This window comes from Cololabis saira, chromosome 4, assembly GCF_033807715.1.
Source record: "Cololabis saira isolate AMF1-May2022 chromosome 4, fColSai1.1, whole genome shotgun sequence".
In the NCBI taxonomy this organism is placed as follows: Eukaryota; Metazoa; Chordata; class Actinopteri; order Beloniformes; family Belonidae; genus Cololabis; species Cololabis saira.
The window spans coordinates 23,263,115-23,276,389 of record NC_084590.1 but is presented as its reverse complement, the minus strand read 5'-3'; positions in this window follow the sequence as shown (position 1 = coordinate 23,276,389).

Below are 13,275 nucleotides of genomic sequence, written 5' to 3'. Positions count from 1 at the left end.
TGGGCATTTTTTTCGGAATATTTGATAATTTTTGCACATTTTATTTGGTTTTTGTAAGTGATTACTTGACAGTGGATCTTAATCACATCCAGTTAATTGCAAGTTTAACGAGGGCTGTCGTAGTCGGCACAGAGCACACGTCTGCAGCTATTTTACTCTTCATACAGCAGAAATGTCGACTGTTCATTTTTGTAACCAACAAATAATAGCCATTTGAGTTAAATTGAAGAAGTGATGCACACGTGGGGCGAAGCAGCTCCCCTGAGGACTTTGAAGGATTTCCAGCCCGTGTCCTGGTTCAGTCACCAGGTGGCGCCGTATTCCTGCACTTTGAGAACTCTTGTCCTGATCAGGTGTGCTCCTCGCTGGACTCTTGACATCTGACTTCTTTTTTGCTTTAAGCTGACTCCCAGGACAGCGCAGCTTCAGGTCTGGTTTACTTTGGCTCTTAAATGTTTTCTACCAACATTTTTTTTTTTCTTGTAGCAAACTAAACACCCTCTAAATGAGTAGAGAAATTTCTCAATATCTTGGTGAGGTTGCCAGCAGTGTGTATATGTATATAAATATTTGTGTATACTGATGAGGCAGTGGTTGGGTTGCCCTCTTCTGTCTGTACGGTAGCGTGGTGTGCTGTTGTGTTTTTTTCTTGTGCTGTTATCATCCAGATTTCCCTCAGTTCCATTTGACCGCAGATTGTTTTTTTACCTGGTATATTTTGTTTGAATTGGGCTTTACAACGATAATTTAAAATTCACTGCTCTAATCATTTGACACTTCAACAAAAAAGCAAAAGGTGACTGCCCTCCTCGAGAGATCTGACTGTAAATGCTTTCTTTATTCTTGGAAGAACTGCAAATTATTTTACACTTCATTTTTATATATATATTATATATATTTATAGGCTAAAACTGGGTTTGGGCAGGATGGAGGAGTCAAATGTAAAGAATTTCAAATAAAGATTATGACAAAAAAAAAGGTGTTCATTCTTTTTTTTCTTTTTTTATGGGCTGAATGAATCGCTTCATCAAAGAGAACATGGGTTAGTTCACATGTAATCTTAATTGATTGGTTTTAGTTGGTACTTAAAACTAGCACAAAACCAGGACCCTTTTTGTCTTAACGAAAGACAGGAAGTTCCCTGGAGGGCAGCAGGCTGGACCAGGGATGGGCGGTGCAGAGGAGAGACCGCAGGTCCTTCTGAAATACCTTGCAGTGAGGTGGTGACAGCCTGCAAGACATTCGTAGTTCGGGAACAGGTGGACACGCTAAGACGGATCAAAGTAAAGGTCAGGGTTTGGGAAAAGCAGGAGGAGACGGCATTTGACTGGTCCGAGCAAGGCAGCGGCTGTGTTCGGCTGTCATAAATGATGATAAATGATCTTTTGCTGCCGTGCTTGTTTTTGGCCTTTAGTACCTCCAAATCAAACAATATAATTTGTATGTCCCTCCCCCCCAAAGAAAGAAAGAAGTCTTGCTTTTTACTTTTATGTAATTGCAGATCATATACATTCAAGATATGTAATTGTATTCTCCCGTCAATTTATTCATTGATATCCATACAATCCCTACATTTCAGACCTGATGTACAAGAAGAGTAGTCGAAATAACTGAAAGAAAATCAGTAATTTTCCCCTTTCTCCCTCGAAAGTCCATTTATCAATAGCTCATTTAAATGAATTTCAGTTCAATCCCATGGTGCTTTGCAAATCCCACACAGAAAAATCATATTGTTGCAGTGAAAGTCAACCAGTCTGCATCAAAAGGTCACGATAAAGAGTCACTGTTGAATGTTAGTATTTTTCAATGACTGTGCCGTGATTGTCCGTTAGTTTTGCTACTCAAACGACATTCCTTATCATACCATAGCTGTCCCTGGCACACAAATCTTAGCTTTATTGGTTTCAGTTTCAGTAAGTTACTAGCTGCTACTCCAACCGATGAAATCACAGCTTCCAACACAGACTTGAAGACTACGCAGCAACATCCTACAACAAGCATGGAAGGATTTACTGGTAAGCTTCTTCAGGAGTTGCAGTCTGTTCTGTCACCACTTGTGTAGTGGTCCTGCACTTCCACCTCGTCTCCCAGGATGGAAACGGTGGAGAACTATCTCTATAATCTTGTTGATATTCAGTCCAGACCGGAAAGACATCCACCAGTTCTGTGAACCGGGTCTCCTGTACCAGCGGGAGGTGACAGGACTCTGAATGGTACTGGAGGTCTGAGATGAACAGAGATGAACAACAAGAGTCCAGACTCCTGCAGGGCTCCAGAGCTGATCAGGATATGAACACATGAACAGATGATCCCATTAGCAACATTAACGAATGCCACATGAAACTTCACTCTGCATAAGAGCCATGAAAAGTACGTTAACAGCTTCGACAGGCTACATCGTTAATGTTGCATTAGAATGGTGAGATGTAAAATATTATCAAGCTTAGTGATTCAAACTCTTTTTATTTATCTTAATTACCGAGGCCTGCAGGTCCCATCGTCTGCACCGTTGCGGAAAGAAGTTCACGCAGACTGAAGTCATTATGAGCTCTAAGCCTCGAGGACAAATCCCACTGTCCTATTGTTAATTCTTAGACTCATTTTCAGTGACAGCTCAGTTAAACTGTTTCGCCAAATGTTGCTTTAAACCAAAAATGAACCCTGCGTGCTGCAAATGAACTCGCAATGAACTCCAGGAAGCAGATCACTTTTGCTTTCAGACTGTTCGGCGTTCAAGAAAATGTTAATCGCTCGGAAAAAACAAAACAGAAAAAAGTGCAATAGAGTCCTGATATATGGCTTAGAGGGACTATCAGTTTCTGTCCAAGCGTGTCATTCCTCACGCCGTCGATCCCTCGCAGAGAAACATTCATTAATCAGCCAACTCTCACTCCCCGGGAAGGTCAGCGACTGAGTGCAGGTCATTGCCATGTTCCAGGAAAAGATTTGCACAGGTAGTTGAGCTGAAATGTCAAGAGAAAGTCCAAACAAAAATGCTTAAAGTACAATAATCCATTAAGACAACTATTAGTTGGAGTGCCGTGAAATTTGTTGACATTATTGCCTCACTGTGGATTAAATATTTCCTCTCACACCATGATCCGTGGCGGGAAGGGCATCATGATTTAATCAGCACTGATGTAAATAATATCTCTATTAAAGCATGCATTATTCATTCACTAGATAATGTAAGAGTGTGCGTGCGTGCGTGCGTGCGTGCGTGCGTGCGTGCGTGCGTGCGTGCGTGCGTGCGTGCGTGCGTGCGTGCGTGCGTGCGTGCGTCTCCACCTCTTTCAGATAGTGAAACATGGATGAGCCTTGAATCCTGCCTGATGCTACAATTTCTTTGATCAGTGGGTAACACACACAAGAGGAGCCTGAAATAAATCTCAGGCTGCCTTTTGTTTCAGAGCAACAAGCAGAGGAGCATAATATCTCCGCTTTTTTAGGATTGAATTGGTTTCATGAGAAAGTAGTGCAACGGATTAACACGTGAATGTAATTCTCTCTGTGAGTTTTCTGAGTGTTGTAGTTGTAGTTGTAGTGTCATCGTGTGGTTTAATACTGACGACATGGCTGATTCCAGTATTTGGAAATATGCTGTTATTAGGACATCAGGTGCCTCTGCTCTTGCATAACACATTGGCATCTAGTAATCTGAAACAAGCAAACAGTGGCCATGTGCAGACTGAGCTTTGAACCCAGACTTACTGACAGCAGCCGTGTGTCTGATCCACTGGGATGTGCACGAGAAGACATGCCAACCCACCCGCAAATATTTAACTCCGGCCCAGACCGGGGCAGAAAGCGTGTCCATCGCTGTCATTCTCCCGGGACGTGAGGGGGAACTGACTCCACTGTGAGCATGTTACTGGGACATCTGAGTTACTTTTTGGTTGGATGCTGATTTTCTGTTTTTCCTTTTGAATGTTCAGTATGTTGTAATATTTGCAACTTTGTTTTAATTCTGTTATATCTTATGCGTTTACAGCTGCTAGTAAAGAAGTATAGAAAAAAAATCCCCTTTAAACAGTGCTGTAACATCACAGGTGGTCACAGGTTGGACCATCGGCTTTTATACAAATGCCAACAATCTAACTTTCAGGCTGAATCCAATCTGGAAGTTGCAAAAACTGCAGTTCATTGACTGACCACAGGGGGCTGACTCCAATACTGAGTTACTCTCCACTGATTTCCATGTTATAATCTCTAACTAGATAACGGTTTGGGTCCCCATAGCGAGAGTTCTCACCATGGCCAGGTATATTTTTTGATAAAACATCAGGTAGATCTATGTAAAGTATAATTAGGGATGTGGACTGTTGATTGGTGGCAGGCTTAGCCAATTACAAGCTGTCGTCACTTTTGCTACTTAGCGCTTAACACTTGACTTCCGAGCCATGGAGGCCACGAAGGCTCAATAAGGGGAGTGAGAGTTGGCTGATGAAAAAATGAATGATAGAATATCGTTAAACTTCAAATAAGGACTGAGTCCCAATTATCCGCCAGGTGTAGCAAAACATTTTTTATATTAAACGCCCATCCCAAATAAAGGCCGGATCAAACATTGATTTTCTGGTGGCCAAAAGAATATCCTGCGGCTGCCATATGCAAATATAGCCTACCTAAACGCAAACAAATAACCTTAAACGAACTGAAAAGTGTATGACTATTTATCTAATTTCAGAGTGACCTCACTGACGACGTGTTTTGAAGTTGAGCAGCTTGAGCATCAAAGAGAAAGGCATTCATAATCTCCAGACAATCAAGTTTGGACATTCTGGTTGTACATGTTGTGACTGCTTCTTCTGTGAATCTGTCATGACAATTTATTTTTTTTGTGGCTCTAGTGGCCTTTATTCAAAGTGTAGACAGGAAGGGGGTAGAGAGAGAGAATGGGGAAGACATGTAGCAAAGGGCCGAAGGGTGGGACTCAAACCTGCGACCGCTGCAGGAAGACTGTAGCCTCGGTACATGGGCTGCTTGCTTTAACCACTGTGCTACCCAGTGGCCCCTGTCTTGGCGATTTCTGCAAATTCTCATCATGACGAGTTTCAGATTCTCAGTTTTTCTCCACTTGGACAGCTTTTATTGGTTTCTTCCGTCTGCATGACCCTTCTTCACTGTTTCAGGTCATCAGGAAGTGAGTGAAAAGTGTGTTCACCCATCTGTACCTTCAATAACCGTCCATCACTATGAGAGACTTTTATTGTCACAGATCTTTGGACACATATTTCCAGATTTTAAACATGTTTTCAGCTTGAGATGGGGTTACATCGAGGCCTACTTTCTGCATTCTTGACACCTTTCCCACTGGTGCCGTCACACAAAATGACTCAGGCTCTCCTGCCAGGGAAGTACCAGTTGTGGTGCATGAAGGGAGTTTTGAGCTGAAAGCGTAAACTTGATTTGTGTCATACGGTGGCAAGTTTCAGAATGAGTTCAGCCAATAGCCTATCACACTGGCAGCTGCAGGAATGCGCACAGAAAATGAGGACACGCCGAGAAAAAAGACAAGAAAAACCCGACAGGCTGCCAGAACAGAGAGAAATGAAATAACGCAGTCATTCGCAAGAGCGTAAAGGTGTCTTGAAAATTGAGTGTTGAAAGCCAAATCATGTGATCGCAGCAGCGACATGCCCTAAATTTCTCCCTCCCTTCTCCTTTAAGTGCAAGTACAAATGATTATTAATGCATTATTCACAAAACAGAGCCTTCTCCCCCAATTTTCTCCACTGAATTGCGTTCAAACCCTTTGATGATAAAACCAAAGTAGAAGGGAGAAAAGCGAGGGAGTACAGAATCGGAGGAGTTCAGAGGATGGTTTTTCTCTTGGGAATACAGAGCTTTCATCCCAAAGGGAATCCTGTTCTCTTCTGAAACAGTTTGAATTTTCCTGTAGATCAGACTCCAAACAGCAGCATTTACATATCACTCATATATCCTCTCTGCCATGACTGCAACCACAAGCATCCGTGCCAAGGTACGCGTGCCTGGCCTGCTGTCAGCGGGTCAGCACAAACAGGAACATGTTATGTATAGCTTCACAGGTTACTTTCTTCTTATACAAAACCACAAATCTGAAAAAAATAAAATAAAATGTTACGGGCAATTTAAAAAGCAGCCCAAAAGAAGAAACCTCAGAAATGTTTGAATTTGGGGACCCAGATCTGGCAGCGGCGCTGTGGGGAAGATGAAAGGGTGTCAGACTTGTAGGTGTAGAAAGTGGGCTGAGGCTGTTTCTAATTCATACTGAAGTTGCATCTGACTGCCAGGCCTGTGATCTCAAACACTGAGTATACTTGTGTGTACTTCTGCATTCTCTGTAAAGTTTAGCAGCAGATGATATGAAGCAGCGTCGTCCCCATGTCGTTCAGTTTTTCTGCGTGGCTCAGAACTCAAACCTAAACATTTTTGTTTTCTTGATATAAGGCCAAAATGTAAACTCTTCAAAAGAGGCCGAGACTCTTACTCTCAATCAAATCAAATCAAAACCATGGGTTTTGCTGTTTTTGTGTTGGTATTTTGAAGCTTTCTGGCATGAATAATTTAATAATTAATAAATTAGGGGTGAGTTTGAATAAGCACAGGCTTCTTCCTACTCCTTTTGAACAAGGACATTGTCTATCTGTTACATTTTCTTTGGTTTTATTCCCTGTTTTAGTTTATTTTATTTTCCTCATGTTCAAATAAACTTTCAAACTAGAATAAATAATGAATAAATACATTTTTTTCAATTATTTTACTTAAAACTAGGACAAATTGTACAAATATAACAGAAGGATTAATGTTTGTTGAAAGAATATTTGTAAAACAATCAAAACGTAATCAAAGTATAGACTTTCAGTTTTTGTCTAAGAAGTTTCACAAAAATTCTGGCATTTATCATCCATTCTAGGCAAAGTGACTTTATTTTCAGGGTCTCTAAAGTATTTAAAAATAGACTGGAAATTAGTTAACTGCCTTGTTACGAATATAAAGTGCTAAGAGGTCTTAATGCAAGTGAAAAAGGTCATTGTTAAGGTGAAAAAACCCAACATAAATCTATAAGAGGTACAACAAAAATCTTAAGTGTATTCTTAAAAAGAAAGTTAAGGACCGGTGAACTCAGCAACATCAAAAAGGTTGAAAGACTTCAGATGAAGCTGAAGTAGATGAACACAGAGTCCCTTCCTTGTGAAGAAAAACCCTTTCTCAACATCAGCACAAGTCCAGAATACTCAGGAGTATGAAGGTGTATCTACTATCAAAATACATCTTCATGGATGTCAGGGTGGAGGGTTCACGAAAAAGCACAAACCACTGAAGTCCATAAAGACAACCAGAGGAGTGAGTGTGGATGTGTGTGGTTGTTTGTCTTAGTGTTGCCTTACAATGGGCTGTCCAGGGTGTACTCTGTTCCCTTGGTGACAGTAAGCATGAATGGATGGATGGATGGATGAATGGAGGAAGGGATGGATGGATGGACGGATGCAACTAATAAACTGAATTGAATTACAGATCAAAAGTATTTGCTTGCTCATTGAGAGTTGAAAATGAGAGGATTGGTCCATCTATCCTCTAACTTCTGCTCACCTGGCCACCCCTTCCAGCTCTTCTGGGGGGACACTAGGATATTCCCAGGCCAGCTGAGAGACATTATCTTTTCTGTATGTCTGCCTTGGGGCCTCCTTCCGGTTGGACATGCCTGAAAGCCGTCCCTTAGGGAGCTGTCCAGGGGACATCCTCACCAGATGCCCAAACCCACTCAGGAGACTCTTGATGTGGAGGAACAGTGACTCTACTGTAAGTCTCTCCAGGATTACCAAACATTTCTCACCTGATTTCTCACCTGGGGGAATCCAGCTGACAAACAGAGAAGACTCATTTCAGCCACTTGTATTCTTGATCTTGTTCATTCGGTCACTACCCACAGTTCATAGGTGAGGTAGGAACATAGATTGACCAGTAAACAGAGTCTTGCCTTTTGCCTTTTGCCAACCTCCTGCTCCACTCTTGACTCACAAGACCCTGAAATACTTAATCTCTTCCACTTCAGGAAGCACCTCACTCTCAACCTGGAGAGGAAATCCATCCTTTTCTGACTGAGAACCGTGGTCTCATTTCACAGCTGTTTGCAGACTCGCCTGCAAACACGCTCCAAGGAAAGCTAAAGATCACAGCTGGATGAAGTCAACAGAATCGTATCATCTGCAAAAAGCAGAGGTGGACTCTTTTCCCCACCAAACCAGATCCACTCTGGCCCTTGGCTGCACCTCCATAAACGTTATGATTAGAGTCTGTGACCAAGGGCAGCCCTGACGGAGTCCAATTCCCACTGACTGCATTTGGATAGAAACTGAATCCCCCAAAGAAATGAACCCAGTACCCCATACTCTCGGAGCACCACCCACAAAGTACCCTGAGGGGCCTGGTTGAATGTCCTCTCCAGTCCTTTGGGGATGGCCTCCATAGAGTGTGCTTATGCCAATTCACCTTGTGGACTGTTGACCTTACCAGGGAGGCTGAGGAGTGTGATTCCCCTGAAAATGGATGTTCCTGAAGACTGGTACCACTAGGGTTGCCACCTTTCAGAAATAGAAATAAGGGACGCCCCGATTTCAGCAGCGCAGGCGCCAAAAAAAAGGACATCCCCAAAACTTCTAAAATGCATAGAAATGTATTTATTTTCTATGAAAAAACAAAACGCTTTGATTTAAAGTGCTTTAATAGCATTGAACTTGCATGACTGTCCAGACAGCCAACCATACTAGCAACTGAAATAGCCTCTTATGCTATGTATGTCCACATCAGCCAAGATGTAGAATATTGCCTACAGGTGAAGAATATGGTGTAAAAGTTAGTTTATTTCAATAATTCAACTAGAATATGGTGTAAAAGTTAATTTATTTCAATAATTCAACTAGAATATGGTGTAAAAGTGAATTTATTTCAATAATTCAACTAGAATATGGTGTAAAGGTTAATTTATTTCAATAATTCAACTAGTATATGGTGTAAAAGTTAATTTATTTCAATAATTCAACTAGAATATGGTGTAAAAGTTAATTTATTTCAATAATTCAACTAGAATACGGTGTAAAAGTTAATTTATTTCAATAATTCAACTAGAATATGGTGTAAAAGTTAATTTATTTCAATAATTCAACTAGAATATGGTGTAAAGGTTAACTTATTTCAATAATTCAACTAGAATATGGTGTAAAAGTTAATGAAAATACGGTACAAATCGTGTCCCGTATTAGTTCAATACGGGACGCAACATTTTTTTTCTCAAATAACGGACAATTCCGTATTTTACGGGACGGGTGGCAACCCTAGGTACCACTGCCATATCTGCACGTGTAAGACATGCAGCTATGATCAGGACTTGGACCTTTAAGAGAAAGACAAAGTTGAAGAAATGCAAAGATGGATGGTGCATGTGAGAGGGAAAGAGGAGCAGAGGGGTTACTCAGTGCTACATGGGAGGTCCCCAGCAGCCCCATGGTTCTCCAGAGTCTGAGTGTGAACAAAAGTGAAGTTTTAACCCATATTAACAAGGCAGGTGCTTGTCCCCCGTCATGCCAGATTAAATATATAATAAAGTTATTTATGTTGAAAGGCAGAAAAGTAACCATAGGAACATCCTAAATGTGTGGCCCCCGTCACTGCCTGTGAAGACGATAATGTTTTAATCCAACAGAAGGGAATCATTTTGTGCCACACCAAATCAAATCAATTCGTTTATTACATTAATTCTGTCATTCCTCCTCAGATCAGATCCTTCTAAAGTTACAAAATGACCTTGCTGCTGTCAACATATGTTCCTCTGGAGTGTGCATATGCCAAATAAGAGGGATGTCAGCAATAAATAAATTAAAGTGTGTAATGATGGCTCAATAAGCAGCCATGCACTTAGCCCAACACAGCCCTACAAAAAAATGTCTGCAGCTGTTGAGGCGGACTTAAGTCCAGATTTTTGGTTGAATGAGCTGGAGGGGGTTGTCTACATGTCTGTGTGTGAGTTTGTCTTAATGCAGCACATGACCGCCAGCTATCAACAAGACTGCACAACATGTATTAAAAAGTGCATATGAATGTAAACATACTGTAAGTGTAAATGTGTGCAGGCTTCGTGTGTGTGCCAAGGTGCGTTGTGTGTATCAAGTGTGGCTCGTAGGAAGCAGTCACAGGGCTGCTGCCGGCTCCATAAAGGAGCCTTTGAATGGCTCGGCTCTGGTAAATTTGTAACAGATGTGAAGGAAAGAATATCCACCTAGGCTGAGTGGCCCTTCACTGTGAAGGCGACAGGAGTCCAATCCAGGGGAGGCAGACGGACGGCAGACAGGAGCCGGAGACACGCACACACACACACACACACACACACACACGCACACACACACACACACACACACACACACACACACACACACACACACACACATGCACGCGCTGGGTGAACTCCAATGGGCCAGGGGGGAAACTGTGCAGGGCCCTAACCGGAGACAAGGGCTGTTTTCTTTGAACCACTTCGGCTTTTAAATTGAAAATTATTCTTGCTTTTTATTCCTTAAATGGAAAAACACAAACAAACAAACAAACAAACAACAACTTTGAGCTTGTTTTTCCATTTAAATGTAGAAGTTCAGGCCAGGTGTGTGCTTGGGGGATGAACTGGATCCAGCCTCCCGGTTCCCTCTGGACCCAGAGAGTCTGGGGCGCTGTGAGGCCAGGCTTTATGCCACCTTTCCTGACGCCAGCGCAGGGTTGGGAAGAGACTGGCGCCCAACCAATTAACATCCTCTCACTCTGAAAGTGCAGCCAGGTACCACATAATAGGTCTTTTTTAGCAAGGAGCTCAACAGACAGTCAGGTGGGTTCACACTCGTGATCTTATCCATACGCTGGACATCTGTCAGTGATACAACATGAGGCGAGCGCTTTTGTTCAAAAAGCAAGAGCCACGGGTGAGTCACAGAGTCAAGGGGATCGTGTGTGAGAGGACTCTTAAAAACATAATCGTGTAGATTAATAAAACACTTTAGTAAATGCAAGATAGCAAGAGGAGGTAAAGATCTAGTCGAGCATTAAAAGCTTCTTAAAAACCACATCTTGCTGATTTTACACCAACTCAAAGGCTGAATGATCCCTTGTTGTGCTCAAACTTATCTGAGAAACAATGGGGCCAATGTTATGTGATGCCAAATAATGGTAATGCATAAAAACTGTGCATTATGTGAAATTATGCATGGAGGTTTCACCCCGAGGCCTGTAATTCTGCATCTATCAGTAACACCAGCTCCGGCTTCAATTAAAAGTCGTCTGGAACATTTCTCACATGGGTCCACTGAAGCTCATTCACACGGTTTCTCCCACCAGCAAGCAATTACAACTGATAGAAGGCAGCTTTAGGTTTATTACGTGTGTTGCTATAAACAAGGTGTATGTACAATAAGCTTTTTTTAGTTTAACATGACGAGGGGGTCTGTGTGCCAGCTCATAAATGAGGCCCCAGCTTTTTTGTATCTGGAGGAGATCGGTAAACAACATGAGCTCAGACACCCTCGTAAACCGCTGCTTCCACTGTGACCATCATGCAAAAGCTGCAGCAGAACCAGGGTTTACATTAAAGGAAGGAAAAAGAAGCATCGCTTTAAGGCCTTTCAAAGGAACAACTTTTAAAATAGGATAAATATATGGATGTTGGGGATTAGCCAAAGTTTTCCATGCTTCTGCTTCTGGATAGGAGAGGTATAGTTGCCCACAGCCGGTTAACAGGGGTGCTCTTGCATGCAAGGCTGCTTCTGGAAAACCAGACTCTGGAGAGTCCACAGGTTTCTCTGTAAGCAATACGCCCCTCCATGTGCATAAGGGCACTTTGTCCGTAACTCAGGCTGTTCCATCCGACTGCAACTGAAAACAAACAGCATGAGAGGAAATTTCACACCCTCTGAGCTTCCTTTATGGATAAATTAACCTAGTCTTCCCTCTTTTTCTTGAGTCCAAGTTTACCCGTCTACTTTCTTAATTTTTCGGACATCTGCCTGCCTTTTTTTCTGCGTTATGTCCTCTTTCCTCCAATCTCAAGTGAGGTGCGGGATACATGTTAATGCCGCTGAAGTCAGAGGGCAGCACATTGACTTTTGATTAAAACTTCACACCTAAATAAGTGTAGCAGAATATCTCCCACTTGTATCGCCCTGTGAAAAGAGCCCACCGGGCCCACATGTTTGCCTTAGCAAGGATAAATATCTAAGTGGCAGCTTTCTCTGTAAGGGAATCTGCTCCTTCTGTCGCTTTGTCGGATTAGCCGGGGCAAGGAAAACACAGGGATCGTATTCCGTGCGTTTCTCACTCACTAGCCGTTCAGCATAAACACCATGAGCTCTTGGCCTCCCTCGCATCCGCCTCCTCAGCTCCTCCACGGCTCTCCTCAGCTTTTGGGGTCCCGGCGTGGGGTTTGTTTTAACAGCGTAGCCCCAGAAGAGTGTTTGGTTGTGTTGTGCGTCATGCTTGGTAAGTGTTTGATTATGCTGAGTGTTACACGATGTGGTTGTGCACGGACAGATGGGCAGGGGACGCTGATCCGTGTCTGCTTTGTCCTCGTCTGTAGAACTCCAGATCTGTGCAGGACACGTGAATCTGCCACTCAAAGTGGGGCCCATACACATAATTTAGTCATTTATTTTTAATTTGAAATATGCAAACAGATACAAAGAGAACCTCAATGTAATCAAATTGATTTTTTTTCAGCTTGGTTTTTGTTTAGTGGCAATTAACCACCTCTTAAACAAGGTATATGATCATTTTTTTGAGGTCCACACCAAAGGGAGCTACTCTGTCCTGCAGAAGGCATTACCACTTATTTCCCTCTCACATTCCAGTGTTAACTTTATTTACATAATGACTTAATAATGAATCACATTTGCATAATGTCTCCCTTTTGGCTACTTTGAGCCACCGTATGCCGCCCCCTCTCTGCCTTGGGCCATGCCCTTTTCGAGATCTCTCTTGCTTTGTGTTTTTCATGCAAATGTAAATCCCGTGGAAAACACAACCATGTGAGATATCACACACTACCCAGCCTGAAGCATGGCCGGGACCTGCTTCATAATTTGTGTTAATGCTCATGTTCTTTGTGTCGCTCAGTAGTTACACCACCAAACACTAGATGGCGGTAAGGGTTCTTTTCTTCCCTTTGCTTACTTCTCTTGTAGAGTTTAGATGTACAGCAAAAGTAATTTTACTGACATTATAGCAATCAAGCTTTCTGCCCAGCTGGAAAATAACAGA